Raw genomic sequence first — 18,261 nt, forward strand, 5'->3', positions numbered from 1 at the left:
TATGCGTAGGGAAGTCCATCACCAGATTAAAGAGAAGAGGGCTTAAAGCTGAGCCTTGACGTCCGTCTACATTAGATGTTGAGCTTCTTCATTCCACTACCATGCCTCCTTTTGGATTTTAAGTGGGTCCTTTGAAACGCCCAGTCTGTGTTGTGCTTCTGTTAAGCAGTAGTTCCGAAACATATTCCCCATGCTGATGTGCAGTCCTATGCAGTTGATGCAATGAAGTTAAGAAGGTCTTCTGTCAGCACGCGTCCCTTAAAGACAATTTAATTTTAGGTAAATAATTAGTTATATTAGTGTTTCTCTTCCAGCCCACCCGAAAATCTATAACGAGCAATCAATGTTGCGTGGTTAGCGCCTCGACAGGTATGACTTTGCAGTCTTTGAAAAATTTGACAGAGTCGCCGTCACAATTTGCCTTGCGGCATTAGCTGATTTGTAAGTGATCAAGTGTTATTTTGGCTTGCTGAAATGGCAGTTTATGGCCGAGTCAAGCACTTGTGTGAAGCCCAGTATATCAAGACCATGTGTGTTTCTAGACCCAACACCAAAGCCAACATGTATGGTTTCGTATGCCTCGCTTGTTTCGCCAATAAGGCTATTTAGATCGCAACAGAGAAGTTTTACTTCCTCTCTGGGGATACCGAATAACAGGTTTTCGAACTCTTCCCAGAAAACTTGTTTGGTAAATGTGTCTCAACCCACTTGCGGTGCGCAAGCGGAAATTATGTTTATATGGGCCCTCTTCTGTCGCTAGTTTAATTGACATGAGTCTGTCTGGGACTCAGTTCACACTTTCCAAACGATAAAATTTTAGCGGTTTTCATGCATGGCGATTCCTTTTCCGATTTGGCTTGATGATACCCCGTTGTAAAATCGTTTGTAGCCCAAGCCAATTATTTTGGCCTTGTTGCTTATCCCTTTAGTTTCCTTGACGCATGCGATGCCAATTTTGCGTCTTTTTAACGCTTCAGCTTTTTTAAAGCTTCGTCCTGTGAGTGAACTTAAGTTCCACGTTGCTATGCGTATCTTGCATTTATCATAATTTTTTTTTAGACATTTTTATTGTCGCTGTGGGAAATGCCCTAGAATTATTCGCTAATCTTAGATCGTACTTTTCATGTTTCTGGAATTCAATACAAAGGCGTTGCCGCTTACCGCTTTCCAGGAGCTAAACATTGCATAAAAATCCATTAGCCGCCGCTTGAATAAGATCTTAGTCCGATTTTTCTACATTCGCTGAATAAAGTCTTCAGTGGCAAGTAAAAATAATGAATTTTTTCCTTCTACAATTCAATTCACTGTATGGCCCAACGCACATACTATTAGGCGATTTGAAGGTGAATTTACACTTAGAAAAGAAAATTTCAATGACTATTTTGCATTTGGTTAAGCCGGTTGTATGCTCTATCGTTTCAAACTAAAGGTGAAAGGGAAAAAATTCTATATCTTTTTCAGCCTCACTACGACCAAAGTGAAAAGACGGAACAGGTGGCCAAAGAATGGTTTGCTACTTATGGAATGCCACAGCAAAGTAGTGGCTCCAACGATTTTGTTCCGATATTATGGATGTTTAAGTGAGGCACGTTCAGACAGACTGATAAAACCATGGAAATCGTAGAGTCAGCAGGCATGTGAGCACATATGGCTGCGTAAGAAGTTAAGATGAACCCGAAAATATTTATTTCATCAGACGCTCAGAACTTTTTAAGTGGATATTTAATATTCGAACATTGCTCAATAGGTATGAGTTATCGGACCAATACGGACTATATGGCTTCCGAAATACAATTGAGTGAAGAGATTCCGAACAACAATAGAAGAAGAGGGATGGAAAAAAGGAATGAATCCTCACACAAATACTCTTAATATTATATATTTACTGACAGCTCGAAAATGATGGACGGAGTAGGTGCAGGGATTTATTGCGCAGAGCTGGACATCAGGCGGCCAATTAAGCTCCCTGACCATTGCAGTATTTTTCAAGCAGAAGTCCTTGCGGTAGGAAAGGCTGCAGAAATAGCACTAGCAAAGACATCGAGCAACTCCAACATGAATATATACGTTGACAGTCAAGCGGCAATAAACTCATATGAAATTTCATCTAAAAACATTTTTAGGACCAGGGAAGCCATAGAGAGACTAGCCGCAGGTAGACGGTTACATAAGGGCATTGCAGGAAACGAAATTGTAGAGGATGGCATCGCTGCGGATATGAAAACACGCAGAGGAGGTGAAACAATCTAGCGGTGGAAAACCGCGAAAATCATGTATGTGTGCACAGAGTGCAGATAAATACCCCAGATTCGTACTAGCCCTGTCTAGAAAGGCCAGCAGAACTATCGTAGGTATACTGACAGACCACAATTCGTTAGCGGCACGCGCATAACAGGTGGGAATTGCAAACAATGATAGTTGCAGAAGAGAGGGAAACTTTTGAACACCTTCTATGTTCATGCCCTGCATTAGCTAGAACCCGAATGAAATGTTTAAGAGCTCTACAATATTAGAGGTTAGAATGTCTCTCGGGGTTAGAGCTTCAGAGCTTACTTAGATTCGCGAAATGCGCCGGCTTATTACAAGAAGCCAATTACAAGGAAACATAAGGGTCAAACTCCATCCGGTACCACTGAAGACCAATAGGTCTGTGTGATAGCTTTCAGCCATTTTGCAAAAATTGAGTGCACGTTATTTTGCGTCCATTAAATGCTGCATGGACTATAAATGCATGGGGTATAACGAGCGCCATTCCAGATGAACTTAAACTTATCTCTTTGTTGTCTTTTAACTTGGCTTCCGATTCGTTTTGCTCTCCATAAAATTTATGTGTCTCGCGGTTAAAGGCCATAAGCGTATCGCGTACGCGCAGAACTTAAAAAATGCTGTCATATTTTTTGCATACAAATAAATGTTTGTAATCGTGCAGAAATGTTTATATGTAGTATATGCATGTACGTGTATTTCGGCTAGCAAGCAACAAAAAAACGAATGCAACCGACTAGTCTACGTACGTTGTGTACTGCGTGCGTAATTGATGACTAAAGTGGCGTGCAAGACATCAATTGAAGTTGAACTGCTTGCCACTGTGGCATACTTCCCGAGGTGTAACGAATTTTTGGCCGTTGGGAAAATGGTGATAAAATCATAATATAGAAATTGCAGTGCGATTTTGACAATTATACGCTAATATTCTTTATTAAGTGTGCGTATGTGTGTGTGTCTATTAATTTTCATGGAAACTCTGTAATAAATTGCTGCTATTTCATTTGACCTCTGTATTTGGGCTAAGTGTGCCGCTGTTTCTAGTGGCAACCGCTTCTGCCTTCTATCTAATAATGCTTCACAAATTTTACAGTTACATTCGACTCGATTCTGCAAAAATTGGAACGAATAGCAATTTGTGGTGCCGTTTTTTGTTTTTATATCAAAATTATCCAACAAGTAAAATTTGCCCACTATGATGAACAATTTCGGCCAAAATAAAGGGTTTTCCAATAGGAGGTGTTATTTTGATATTCAAAGAAAAATTATATTTTTTAACATAAATTATCGGATATTTATTTCATTACAAAGAGGAAGGTATGCCATTAATAATGGAAAATAACATCATGCAAGTGACCACCATGACCACGTTTACAGGACAATATCCTTTTCATGAAATTTTCCATAAGCGAATTGCAAAGTGGCTGCTCTATGTCCTCGATAGCCTCACGAATTCCATCTTTGAAGTTTTGAATCGACCCTGGGCTGTTGGCGTAGACCTTCTCTTTCACGTGGCCCCAAAGAAAAAAGTCACAAGTTGTTAAATCACAAGATCTCGGTGGCCAATTGTGATCACCTCTTCGAGAGCTAACACGGTCCGGAAACTTTTCCCGTAAAAGATCAATGGTTTCGTTGCTTGTGTGGCACGTAGCGCCGTCTTGTTGAAAATAAACGTTGTTCAAATCAATACCATCCAATTCCGGCCATAAAAAATCGTTAATCATCTCTCGATAGCGCAATCCCATTCAAAATAGCACCTGTTATTGGAAATATGTAGTAGAATCGCATATCGAGGCCAATGGGAAATTGAAAATCTTCTGCTTCTTGCGTAAAATTGTCGGAAGTAGTCTTTACCATTAATTCATTACTAAAGAAAGTAAAGTTAGGAAAGGAAAGGTTGGTCCATAACATCACTCAATTATTGCCAAATCGTCTCCTTAGCAAGGCACTGGGTTGATAACTCTAGAATTTTTGAGTAGAAGTTGCAAAAAAGTAGAATTTGTAAGAAAAATATATCATTTCCAAAATGGTGTGCTGATGCGCAACAACACAATTTTTGCTGTTCGTGGTCACGTGCAAACTAAGGAAACCAAGTGGCTTCGTCTAAGTTGCGCATTAGTGGAGAATGTAAAAACCTTTGTTTCTGATGATGAGGTAATTCGAGGGACTTCGCGTATTGCAATGAGCTAGCATTTAATAAGACTCTATGAGGAGTACAATTTTACTACATCCGTATAGATTGCAGTGGAAGGAATCGAAAGACAGGATAAATATTATATGGATGGTAGGACGGGCAAATCGGTTGGAGGTCACTCTTACGCGAATCTTTTTCATCCGGAAGAGGAAGATTATAAACTTTCTGCATGCTCTAAACACACACCCCAATAGTCTAAGGCTGATTCTAGAGAACGCCGGACAGCTACAGAGAAAGTGCTCTGCAGAGACCTCATTTTCACGACAAGATAGGCATATTGGGTCATCAATGATTCCCATAGTAGCCTTTTGCTGACCGCAGGCGTTGTACTCTGTGATTACACCTACTAGTACTCTAAGGTATTTTCTTCTAAGTTTTAGGAGAAAGGTCACTAATTTCCGTTTGGTTCTTGCACAAAGTACTTGGCTACTCTGCAGGAGCCCAACACAGACCAACGTCTTCTATGGGTAGACCTCATGAAATCGGCAATCCATAGTTGAATCGATGCGTAATTGAAACCTAGAAAGGGTTCAAGGACAAGTGGTGTATTGGCAGAGCCTTTATTAGCCAGTTTATCAGGTAATTCATTCCCTGTAATACCGCAACGTCCAGGCACCCAAATAAGACAAACTTTGTTCAGTTTTGTTTTACATCCACCAACCAATTGGGTGGATTGCATGGGTTAGCAAAGGCTCTCACTGCAGCTTGGCTGTCACTACAAATTCCAATACTACTACCATGCAACTTTTTCTCAATTAGCCATTTCGCTACATACAAGATGGCTTAGATTTTCGTGGCCATCTGTCCTGTGGCATAGAAGTACTAGGTATCTTCGTCTAATCTTCGTCTAAGTACTAACCAGATTTTCAATCCATCGGTGTAGAAACTGTTCTGAAATCCCGTTAATAGGTTCCAGGATGCGATATATGAGTATTACAGGCTTCATTATAAGAAAGTTGTGATTGGTGGGAAGGCCTATCTGAAAGCCCCACCCTTCATGGGTGGATGAAGTGTCCAAAGCACGTGAGAACCAACGCCGATGTCAAGAAGATTTTTACCAAAATGAGATGAAATGAAATGATGGCACGATAATTAATTAAAAATGTACATAAATAAATAAAAAAAAATATATTGTATTAAAAAAGTCTTCTAAATATAACACAAAAGCCAGTGTACTCTCCCCTAATGGACACCTCTTTTAACGAACACCTCCCATAAACGGACTCTATTTTCAGTCCCTTCGGAGTCTGCTTAAGAGAGAGTACACTGTAGTTAATTTAAATAAGCACAGGTAGTTTTCCAAGTAGTTCGTACTGTAAGAATGGTTAATGGTCGATCAACCCTAACAAAACCGCAATAATCCCCTTCACAAGAAAAAGAAAGTTAGAGTTTCCTACATTGAAAATAAATGAAACAGTGATAGAACTAAAGGAAGAGGTCAAGTATCTAGGTTTAACCTTAGATAAAAAACTCACTTGGGAATCACATATAAATAATATAACAAAAAAGCCACGAAATCCTTGTGGACAACCAAAAAATTTCTAGGGAGATCCTGGGGCCTGAGCCCTAGTATGACCCTCTGGATATACACCCAAATGGTTAGACCAATCATACTGTATGGGGCACTAGTATAGTGGAGCAAATCTATCCAACAAACAGCGATAACCAAACTGGGAAAAGTACAGAGGCTTGCTTGCCTATGCATCACAGGGGCTATGAGAACTACCCCAACAGCTGGCATGGAAGCACACCTTAGTCTCCCACCACTTCATATAGCAATCCAAGAGGAAGCAGCTACGCAAGCACTCATGCTACACATGAAAGAAAATTTCAAATTAGGCAACCTCACCGGTCACCTAAATATCCTAAATAAAATCAAAAACACCATAAGCATGGCTCAAGTTTCAGACCACATTGACCCAACCGTCTGTTTCACAAAAGGATACACAGTTACCTTTCCTGAGAGAATCGAGTGGAAAACAAACCCGAAATGGATGAATGATGATTCACAAAAATGGTACACTGATGGATCAAAAACACCTTATGGTGTAGGAGCAGGAGTAGTGGGGCCCAGAATCCACAAATCATACACTCTCACCAGGGACACCACCATCTTCCAAGCGGAACTATACGCAATAATGGAAGCAGCAAACATCATGCAACGTAGAAACCACAAGAGAGTAAAGATCAAAATACTCTCGGACAGCCAATCAGTTCTAAAAGCTTTAGATAGCTATACCTACAACTCAAAAACCCTCTTAGAATGCCAGAAGGCACTCAATAACCTGGCATCCAAAAACAATGTTTCATTAATTTGAGTACCGGGACATGAGGGATATGACGGCAACGAAAAGGCAGACTTTCAAGCCAAAAAAGGGGCAGATGAAAACTTCATCGGACCTAGTCTCATGTTCGGATTTAACAGCCTGAAGCAAAAAGTAAAATACTGGGCCAAAACTCTATTAAATCAGCATTGGAACAACGTAGAGGGTCTTAGACACTCCAAAAAGTTCCTAAGTTTCAAACCTAAAAGAGCTAACATGGCCCTCACGTTAAGGGGGGACCCTCATTTAGACGGTCGAAAAATGTATCATTTTTGGGAATTTTTTTCTCAGGTAAAATAACTTCAAACGTTTTGTAATTCATAAAGTACTTTAATAAATGTCTTGACTGTCTACAAAAATTTTCGGAGAAGAAAAAAAACATTTTAAGTATGGAAATATACACCTCGTCCATGGCACCTCATTCTATCTGTGTACATTCTAGCGCTCTGAATTTTTTTCTGAAATAAAAAAACCAAATTTTTTTTAAAACTTTAGGATAATACCTTCGATGTGACATTTTGATTTAAAAAAAAAATGTCGAAATTGATATTTTTTACCCAGTTTTATGTTAAAAGTGATTTTTCATGCATAAAAATTGACTTTAAAATTACAAAAAAATATGAAAATCTTTTTTTTTAAAAAAACACTTAATGTCACATTGAAAACAATTTAATTATCTTTAAAATGAGCTATTGTAAAGCCTGATTGGTTCAATACAGCGTTCTCAATTGTGTACACAAAATCGAAAAATGATATTTCGAGAAAAACGCGTTTAAAGTTTTGGATACAGGCGATCAGGCCACCCGTCGCGTCCTGTTAAAAATTTTGTCACTCCTTCAAAAATACAGATATCGACTTGAAATTTTGAAAGTATATTCTTAAATAGTTGTAGAATAGATTAAAATTATTTCCAAAAAATCGATTTTTTTGACCCTATAAATGAGGGTCCCCCCTTAAACAAAAAGAGCATTCGCACTCTCACAGGCGCCCTCACGGGTCACTTCACTTGCAACAAACACTTACATAAATTAGGCATAACTAACACCAGCACCTGTAGATTCTGCTGCGAAGATGAGGAGCCCATAGAACATCTCATTATCGAATGTCCGGGGTTGACGCATAGAAGGAAAAGGTTTTTAAACAAGTTCATGCTTACAGATGAAGACCTTCAATCACTCCCTCAGAAGGAGCTGGTACAATTCATAAGCATACTTAACAGTCAATAGACAGCATAGGGTGCACAATAGATCAATATGGTCGCAGTGCTAAAGGGCCATACCGTAACCCTTTATAACCATTAACCATTACTGTAAGAATAATCGTGACTTTAGTATCAAAACATCAAATTAACGTGGGCAACGCAGAGTAAAGTAAGGTGTAAATATGTTTGAAGTTTGTTTTAAGTCAAATTTACGTTAAATCCGCTTTGTCTATGACAAAACTAATTTTTTACTTACCTAGCGTAAAAACTAATTCACAAAATATAATTCTTGGATTAAGTTAAAAATTTTTTAATACGAGGGTGGTTCAATAAGTACCGATGTTTGATGACATAGGACGTTCCTGAGAGAAGTTGGTAATAGCATCGTGTGCTGCCATCTATCAAGCGACGGCAAAACGAATTTAGACTCATTGATATGTTAGTTTGGATTTGGTAGCTATTCGAGTAAGACTTGTTTCGTGATTTTCGCTATGATGGAAAAAGAGCAGTACCGTTCGGTAATTCGGTTTTTGGTTTTAGATGGGAAAAATTGCGAGGAGATAAAAGCAAAGTTGGATGCTGTCTATAGGAATGCTTCCCATCTGTTAGAACAGTTAGATATTGGTTTAATGAATTTAAAGGCTGGTGAACATTCGTTTTTTGACGAGCAAGACTGGTTACCGAGGAAATCATTCAAAAATACCACGACAGGATTCTCGCTGATCTATGAACGAAAGTGCGCGAAGTAACAGAGGCCATAGGTGTATCGACCGGAACAGCAATTAATATTTTACATGATAAGTTGGCGGCGAAAAAATTGTCTCCCCGGGTGCCGCTATTGCTCACACTGAACAACAAGCGGATGCGGCTGTTAACTTCGAAGCAGTTTTTGGAGCAATTTAAGCGAGATCCGAAGGAATTTTTGCGTCGAGTTGTCACCGTTCATGAAACACGGATTCATCATTACACAGCAGAAACTAAGCAATAATCAGACCAATACATTTCCCCCGGTGAGTCTGCACCAAAGACGGCGAGGACAAAGGGCCGAAAGGGTCAAGGCGACGATTTTTGATATGCGATTTTTTAGGATAAGGAAGAACTATCACTGGACAATACTACAGTAAGTTATAGGACCGCTTCTATAAAAAATTGAAGGAGAAACACTTTTATCCGGAGTTGTCGCCGGCAAACTGCACTAATTGCCTTACGAACTGCTATCGCACCCTCCGTATCCACCCGATCTGGCTCCCTGCGACTTTTCCTTGTTCCGTAACATAAAGAAATGGTTCGCGGAAAAAAAATTTAGTTCGAACGTTGAAGTCATCGTCGAGACAGAGGCATATTTTGGAGGGTTCGACAAATCCTAATTTTTGGAGGGAGGAGTGTATCTTTCTAAAAGGGGACTATGTTGAAAAAAATGATGTCTTCTTTTTTCAAACTGCATTGGATGGGCTTGTAGTATTTATTATAGCCAATATATTCAATGAAATGTATAGACACCACCATTAGCTATAATGGCTTCACATCTTTGAGCGACATTTTTGTTATAATTTCTGCGCAAATTGTGGAGGAAATCGGCTCCGAATCAACTGAATTTGTCTGGAAAACTGCTCAGCCGCTCCTATTTGTTTTCTCAAATTTTGACAAAAACATTTTCTATGGAATTAGCGTCAGGCGATTGTGTAGCTCAATCCAACATTTCAATCCCATTTTGCTGTTTCCAATCTACACAACCTCGGCTTCGATACTTGGGATTGTTGTGTTATTGTAAAATCCAAGGTTGGCTACTTCTTTCAAATATCTTCGCAGCAGATGACAGTAATGCTTTTTGGTAAATTTTATTCATGAACACTGCATTCCAATTAGCTGTAAACACAAATAAACGAAGAAACAGCCCCAAAGAAGAACCATACGTATGGAACTATTCGCCCAAAAGGAAGACTCACGCATGAATGAATATTACGTTTGTCCAATTCAGCCCTGAATTTCGCCTCCGCCCACACAAGCCCCTTTCAATGTGTGATATTGAGAGTAGAAGTTTTTTCAATATGCTCCGAAATTTGATTGTGTCGCTGTGTCACAGAGTATGACGAAAATCACATCCGGAAGCCTTGGCTCTCATTTTCTATATATGCTGGAGAACTTTCAGGTTTAGATATTTGAAAGTAGCGGTCTGCAATCTTTTATCTTTATTATCGTTTCTATTTTTCTTACGTTTTTGTGTGTTTCAGGTTATCGCAATCCTGAAAAACTCCCACAGGACCAGTTATCTCTGTCTCTGTCTCTATTTTATCTTATCTCTTTCTTTCTGGTACTCTTCTCCTTTCTTCCTTACTACCTACCCTTTCAATTTCCAGAACTTTTTAGCGCGAATGTTTTAGGAGTTACCAATTTCTCGGTGCTTTTTGTTCAAATTTAAAGGTTGTGAAAGATAAGGTTCTTGAACTCAACTTTCTGAGTGTGCCTTTGTGTTAGCCATTTAACCCAGCCTAACCAACTAACACCAAACCTATGCTGGTGTAATGAACCTCAGCTCAAAGACAGAATTTGAACCCACAGACACGATATTTCATAATGCGCCATTTTGAGTGACTCGTCTGAAATATGTTGCGCTTCGCTTCGTTCAGGATGATCAAAAAGATCGCTTCATGTGTGCAAGCTCTCAACGCTGCTGTTCTGAGGGAAAAATATTCTGAAAAAGCAAGTGGGCCCTCATTTTCCTACAAAAGATAGAACACTACACACCTCGAATATATAATTTTTGTATTGTACATACATATGAATGTATTTGCAATTTACATTTCTCTGCGCGTACATGCGATATCTATATATGGCTTACGTAAGGGGACTAAACTCTAAACATGATAAATGCATAATTTTTCCAAAACACTCTGAATGCAAATTATCAGTGCAAAAATCGCTGTGAGCCGCATTTTCGTCCATGGTTGCAAAGAGCCTGTACCCTCTTCACTCAAAAGCGAACGCATCGCATATAAAATAGCAACTTTCGTTATATCTGGCAGTATTTCGGACCTTCTATTCTCCAACTGACATAGGTTGATCAAATCTTGAAAGTAATCCAATTTATATTGGAAACAATAGATTTCAGAATGTAAGATTAAAATTGGTTGTGGTGTTTCGCCATCCAAACATTCAACATCGGTTTCCTCTATGTGATGAATCTTCATGCAACGATGTAACATGGATTTGCGCAGTGCCAGAAAGTAAACGGTTGGATCATTTATGTCCACGTAAATGGCGAATTGATCCTTGTAATTTATCTTGTCGTCCTTATACTTGGATTTCATAGTGTTGGTGTAGAGTCCTATACAAATCTGATTGAAAACACGTCCCTTGAATCTATCACAGTAATTGCGCCCCCCACTGAACGTCGTATGGGGCAATAAAATACACGCAAAGAAGATAATACGAATTGATGACATTTACAAATTTTATGTTTTCTTTCAATTCCAACATTTCGACTGTTTTATAATTTAAAAAAATTGTTTTTGACAACATTTGAGTAACAAGCTATGGAAATCTTGAATCAGTATGAATAAGTACATACTCCGTGTGTATGTTTCAGGGATGCCAAGCCCAAATCACATGCTAAATATCACATTAAATACTATTGATTGGAAAGAACTATTAAGTCAAATCGAGCTAACTGAGTTAGTAATATAACTAAAATCTTTATGGAGTTCATTCCGACTCAACTAAAACAAAGCTTATAAATTACCGTAGTACACTAAGGGTCTGAAGAAGTTAAAATATCATAGAAATGGGTTCTATAAAGTTTATATTGCCACTAAGAGTGGTGAGACATACACTAAATATTTACTCCACATGAGCGAGTTCAGTTGTTTCAATAAATAATAATATAATCTGCAATGTGAGAGGAATATAAAGAGGAGCCCTAAATTATTTTGTAGCTTCATCAAATCGAACAAATCTGTATCTGATAGACCAGCATCAATGTTTCTCAATGAAAGAAGGAATAAATTCAGTTTTAGATCAGATTAGATTTAAGTTTATTTGAGATTTCCACTTTGATGTCATGGGTTTTTGTGCCCTGTACTCATCACAGTACACCATCCAGACTCAGTTCCCTTATTAAACTTAAGATAGAGCTGAGCTGTACTGAGCGTATGTGCCTTTCTTGTGACTGCAAATGGCCGAGATATTTCAATCTTCTCCGCCGGAGAAGGTGCATTGGAGTCTCCTGAGAGGGAGGGCTATGAGTTTTCTTAACCTCTTTTGGTTTTACCCCACTTCAGTAAGGATTTCGCATGGCGTAGCTCCATAGTTAGGTCCCAGCTAACCTCTTTTAGCCTTACCTCTTCACTCCTAAGCTTAGCCTTGATGGTGTGTTGTCCCATAGCAAAGAAGAACTCGAGTCCTATTAATGATGAGACCACAGCCTCTCTTGTCAATGCCTGTTACACTCCTATGTCCTAGGACCATTAACCGGATGCGGCTGTGCGTTCCTAATAGATTGAGTTTCTCTATTTTTACTCAAAAGCCAGTAAGTACTTAATCTCACAGGATGACAAACTCTTAAATGCCGCCTGACTTTCGCTCAGAATGGCAATTCACTCATTCGGGCAGTTCCTGTCTAAGTTAATCTCTGCACATAGACAGATGGCCGACATCTGTATTCAGCTTCACTAACTACCAATCCATTCGCTATTTGTTTTGTCTCTAATTTTGAGAGTGATGCAGCGGGTGCTTTTTTAAGAAGTTAAGAACTAAATGTGATAATACAAAACAGGAATATTATTGGAATGCATTTTTCTTATTATAATCTCGTAGATAATTTCATGAGATTTATTTTTAGATAATGATATTCGGCATATGTCTATCGCAGCCACTCTGATAATTTTTTCCTCGTGCATTCTACCGAAATACTTATATTAAACAATAAAATTAGCATCGCTTGGGAAAGCGTTTCTGATGTACCCCTTTTACCCCCGGTAGATCATTCTTGCATTGGTGAAATAATAAAAAGGAAAATTTCATTGGCTATCAAAGCTTTGTTGTAGCGTTTGTTGAATCGTCAGATGTAAGATCGATCATTAATAAGTTTCAGTGCTTTGACAATCGTTAGAATGTAAATTAGAAAAGGCAACTTTTTACCTTCACAGCAAATTATGTCTGTGCACTAAGGGCACTGAGCATATAAACTCATTCCGTGCATCGACGAGTGGCTTACAAGAAAACACGGGGACGTAGACTACAACCTCACCCAATTGCTGAGCGGATATGGCTATTTCTAAGAATACTTCCATCGGCTTAAGCTAAGCTGACAGACACCCCTTTCTCTACACACTGCTCCAACATGGTGGAGCGCGGAACATATAATTTGGTATTGTGACTGCTTTAAAGAAGAAAGAGATGCACTAGCAAGAATTTTGGAGCATCCAATAGCCTTAAACACCCTTACGAGAGATATGTATTCAACCAATGGGAAGTGGGAGCCAGTTCGAGCATTCGCAGGAAAAATTGTAATGCGACTCCACCATATCGATTGGGAGCGCAAGGCACGGTAGCAATCAATAGTAGCAGCACCAGGCGCAGCATCACCATTAGCATCAGTGCAGTGGAGGATGACCAAAATTTATGGGCTGACAACAACCACAAACACTTGAGCCATTGACTCGTAATTGTGTACTACTTGACATAGAGACACAAGAAGACGGGCCTATAGCATGAAGCTGGCTACAAATATGGTGGACCCAGATGTGGCTGAATAGCAGTGGCCCTTTTTATTGATACTGTTCTGGGCCTTCCCGAAGTAATGCAGAGAATAGTGCCGGTAAGGGTGTCTTCCCATAAGAAGAAGAGGGGCTAGTTTCGTGACCACTCCATGAAGTGGACGACGGTCACTGTAAGTGCGAAGGAATTTTGAACTCTACCTTACCCACCGACGAAAAAAAAAACTTCTCTCGAACGCTGATGACGCACTCATGACAAAAGGAACCTGGCGATCAAGCCATACAAGAGCAGACCACAAGTAGTTAAAAATAGCTATCACTGCTCGGAGAATCCAACCCAAATAAAAACTCACTGATTCGATTTACAATACATACATATAAGTTTGATAGGGAAGATTCGAAATGCTGTTGCGGCTCCCATCCCGCCTTTCTACCCGCCATCAGTTAACCTGAGGCCACAAAATTTTCCTAACCACTAATCGATTGCTAAAAAGTAGGTGACTAATTGGCCGAATGTGTTGGTGCGTGACTACCATTCGGAAGTACGTAGGTTCGAATCTCCGTGCATGAGCATTAAATAATAGAACAAGTCTAATTGGTCGCCCCTCGGCAGTAAATGGCAAACCTCCAAGTTTATTTCTGACATGAAAAAGCTCTTCATAAGAACCATTTGCCTTTCGGGGTCGGCTTAAAACTGGAACAAATTCAAGACGCACACCACAAATAGAAGGAGGAGCTCGACCAAACACCTAATTTTTTAATTTACTGCCAGGCCCAAATTAATTTGAAACTCCTTGCAGGAGGCTCCTTTGCCAAGCTTTCCATTTAATTTCGAATTATTTCGAACAGGTCCACTGGATCTTCTTCTTTATTGGCTCGATAACCACTTAAGCTACTTTGGTTCGTGCTAACCGACAACAAGTCTATCTCTTCCTCTGCTATCACCATCATTGGACCGCGCTGCAAATACGGCACTTCGTCCAACCCTCCTTTGAAGAGACGTATGCATAGAAGGGTCAGCTACGTCCCAACGCGGATTCACACTGGTCAGCACCTGCAGGTCGAAGTTTGCAAGAATTATGGAGTACCAATAGGTTAAACTAAAAATTTACCAAGCGGTGATAGAGGGCGAAATTTTTTCTTACTAACGAGCCTTAATATCGCTTTACGTCATTAGCTCAGGGTTTCCTATAGTGCAGCACTATTTTAATTAAGCATTAATAAGCTTAGTATGCCAATTGGCGTAGTTAACCTATTGAAGATAGAGTTTTGCCATAACTTTTTGCCTTGCAAAATCGCAGCCACTAGTGTTGGTTTTTCCTGCAAGGTAGCACTTTTTTACTTGAGTGGGTTAAACTATAAATCATAACTAAGAAAACCGTTTAATTATCTACTGGATAAGCGACTAATCACTGACGAGTAGGAATTGGTGACTTGGCGAGTCGTTGATTGGTAGTGAGTGCTGACATGTTGCAGAATAAATTAAGTCTGGGTGCCATTATTTAGTGCTAAACTACCTACAGCTTTTTGCTAAGCACGAAGAGATTTATGCAGATGTATGCTTTCAATGGAAATAAAGCGCATATGAAGTTGAAAGGTGAGGGCCAAGCATTTCCACTAATTTGTGATACTCGTCTTGAAAGCTCTTATATCTGCCGCCTAGATAAAATTGTTTTTTGTTTTTTTTTTTTTTGGAGGGAAAGTTCTTTTAGGAGAAAGATGTAATACCTCATTTTATTTTTTTCTTTTCTATTTATTTAGATAAAGTCTTTGGATTAGCAGTTTCTTGCAGACTAAGGTCAATTTCTTTACAGATGAGTACTAAACGAATTAAGACCTGAGATGGTTGATTAAGACGGCATATGGCGAAGTAAAATCTGCACTTGGAGGGCTGACAAAACTGACAAACGGCTTAAGCAAGAAAAAAGCTTTTTTCTGTCATTCTGCTTTTTCGAACTTGTGACTAACTTAGTGAGCCATACAGGTACAAATTTTACGCCCGTGATTAGCTTTTTATTTAATCTTGAAAAAATCGTTATTCAGAAGCATAAAAACGCAATGACAGCAACATAATTCAAAATATCAAATGGAAAGCGTGAAATTGTGTACACACAAATATAGAAATTACACACATAAGAACATTGAAATTGAAGCAGTAATAAATATGTAAATATGCAGTAGAAAAATTAATAAAAGTTTTAAAAATAAATTACAATACTCAGTGACATTTGTCATTCATAAACTCACCATCAAAATGCGTCGGCGAGCAAGTAAACAAATGATTCATGGCTAACTGACACGAGAGATATTGAGGTGATACATTTTTCAAAATGGGATTACTAAGCACAGCCTGGCATCACCACGACAAATCGTGACATATACAGTTGCACGAAAAAATGCTGAAAGGTGGCATTTGAATTGCGCGGGTGCTATTTAATAGCTGTGAGTCGGTAATTACTGCTGTAACGTGGCGAAAATACATGAATATCGTGTGGCATGCTTGTGTATGTGATGTTGTTGTTTGCAGAAATAAAGCTATAACCCTGTTTAATAAAAATGATGACTTCATAATATTATTGGGTTGATTTTATTTTGAACGCACTGGGCGGAAATATTCCAATTGTGGGGTCCTGCAACTATGCTCTGCTCTCGCTGCTATTCTCAACTTGAACAAATTAGTAGTAGAAAAATAGTCAAGATATCAATAGATTAGCGCATAATGTATGGATTTTTTTTTAACATTAAACTTTGGAGTGTTCAAATCTATATATATAAAAATGAAATGATGTTCGTTTGTACGCATTTTTTGGGCCGATACGAGGCCAATTTTATTCGTTCTTTTTTCATATTATAGGGATCCACTAGGGGAAGGTTTTTAGCAAAAAAAAATTTCTTTTAAATATTTTCTTCATATAAAAAAAAAGAAAAAATCAAAATATTGTACAAAACAAAACTTGCTCGATTCTTAGATTATAGTAAGTTTCGAATCGACATTCATTTTATGTGTACAAAAATATATTAGAAAAAAATTTTATAGTTTTTCAAAACATTTCATTTTCAACTATTAACAAAGAAGATATTTCATTTAGGTTGTAACACTTTTTGGTAGACAACGTTTTCGCGTAAATGAATAATGACGATGGTTTGCCTACTCGTGAGCAAGCTACATACAATTGTCCATGAGAAAAAATTATTAATTGTCATAGCGAAGGCAAGGCGAATGGGAACTGCAAACGTTTGAAATCGAATGGTAAATCCGTTGGAATCAGTGGAATTCTGGGTATCAAAACATCTTCTCCTTTGTACTTCCTTTTCAAAATTGTTGCTTCGATAACGTTACCCATTCGCTTCTTCACAGCGAGTCTGGTACCGTTTCAAAGTCGTGGCACATTAATGTTGCGCAGCATATAATCGTTGCATATAATCACCAGGTATTTGATCCAAAATAGCTACATTTATATCATTTACGTCCTTATTTTTCCCAGCTAAAAGTGCTCTTTCGCTGAGCCAATCATGGTTTTTGTAGTGTTGAACTATGTTTGGAAATACACTCTGTATCAATGTAATATCGTAATTATTCCTGTTGGATCGACAGACATTTGGCCATTTCCGATTTTCAGTAAGTTTCATAACATTGATCAACTTATAGCCAAATAAATTATAGAAGTTTATTATACGTTATCTCCTTTTTAAGCCCTTTTTGGGAGAATATAAATAAGTTTTAAAATTATGCCAAAGACATACAAAATAATAATCATAACCTATTGTATACATATATCAAAAGAAAAATAAGTTTTAAACTCCTAGATAAATACAAATGTATGTTAGGATAATGCTAAATAATCTAATTTTATCATAACTTTGTAAACTCCTATGTTAAAATGATTTTGGGCAATAAATGAAATGAAATGACTCGATCTATATATACAAAAATGAAATGATGTTCGTTTGTACGCATTTTTTTGGGCCGATACGAGGCCAATTTTATTCGTTCTTTTTTCATATTATAGGGATCCACTTACTCGATTCATAGACTAAGTTTCGAATTAACATTCATTTTATGTGTACAACTTTTTTTGAATAAATATACGAATTTTTCGTTATTGTGAAACGATTTGTGTCGTGTTGCTAAGTTGCAAATTTTTTTCGGCGGAGAGTAAACATAAACACCGAGGTTTGTACGCTCTTTATGAAGAGAAATGCTTCAGTACATATACACGAACGCCGAACTACTGATTTGTGTTTTGTGTGCAGTTCATTTGTAAGAGCAACAAGTGTGTTGACCAAGGATAATAGATTTACCAAGGTTTGCCAGACAAGAAACAGTTATTCGGCTCTCAGAGAATTTGACAGAAGTTGTTTTTGGGTTTACGTCAAACGCGATATACATTTTGTAAGAACAAAGGAAATGTTCAAACGGTTTGTTTACGAATACCGCACACCAGAGCACACCACTTTATACTTTTCCCCATGTGATGTGGCAGAAAAATTTTTTTTGTTTTTGCAGTTTCAAGTAGACCTGATAAATCTATAGGCCTTTTGTGTTGACAGTTTTCTTTGAGT

The 18,261-nt window shown here is 38.3% G+C and overlaps 1 long non-coding RNA gene across 1 annotated transcript; it reads left to right on the forward strand.

Moving 5' to 3' along the window:
• The first annotated feature begins 16,777 nt into the window (after positions 1 to 16,777).
• LOC129239507 (uncharacterized) lies at positions 16,778 to 17,583 on the forward strand. The gene is made up of 3 exons (XR_008581855.1): positions 16,778 to 17,129; positions 17,184 to 17,317; positions 17,393 to 17,583. It is a non-coding gene; the product is annotated as an uncharacterized LOC129239507 (long non-coding RNA).
• Positions 17,584 to 18,261: the final 678 nt, after the last annotated feature.

The sequence above is a fragment of the Anastrepha obliqua genome, chromosome 2, assembly GCF_027943255.1.
Source record: "Anastrepha obliqua isolate idAnaObli1 chromosome 2, idAnaObli1_1.0, whole genome shotgun sequence".
In the NCBI taxonomy this organism is placed as follows: Eukaryota; Metazoa; Arthropoda; class Insecta; order Diptera; family Tephritidae; genus Anastrepha; species Anastrepha obliqua.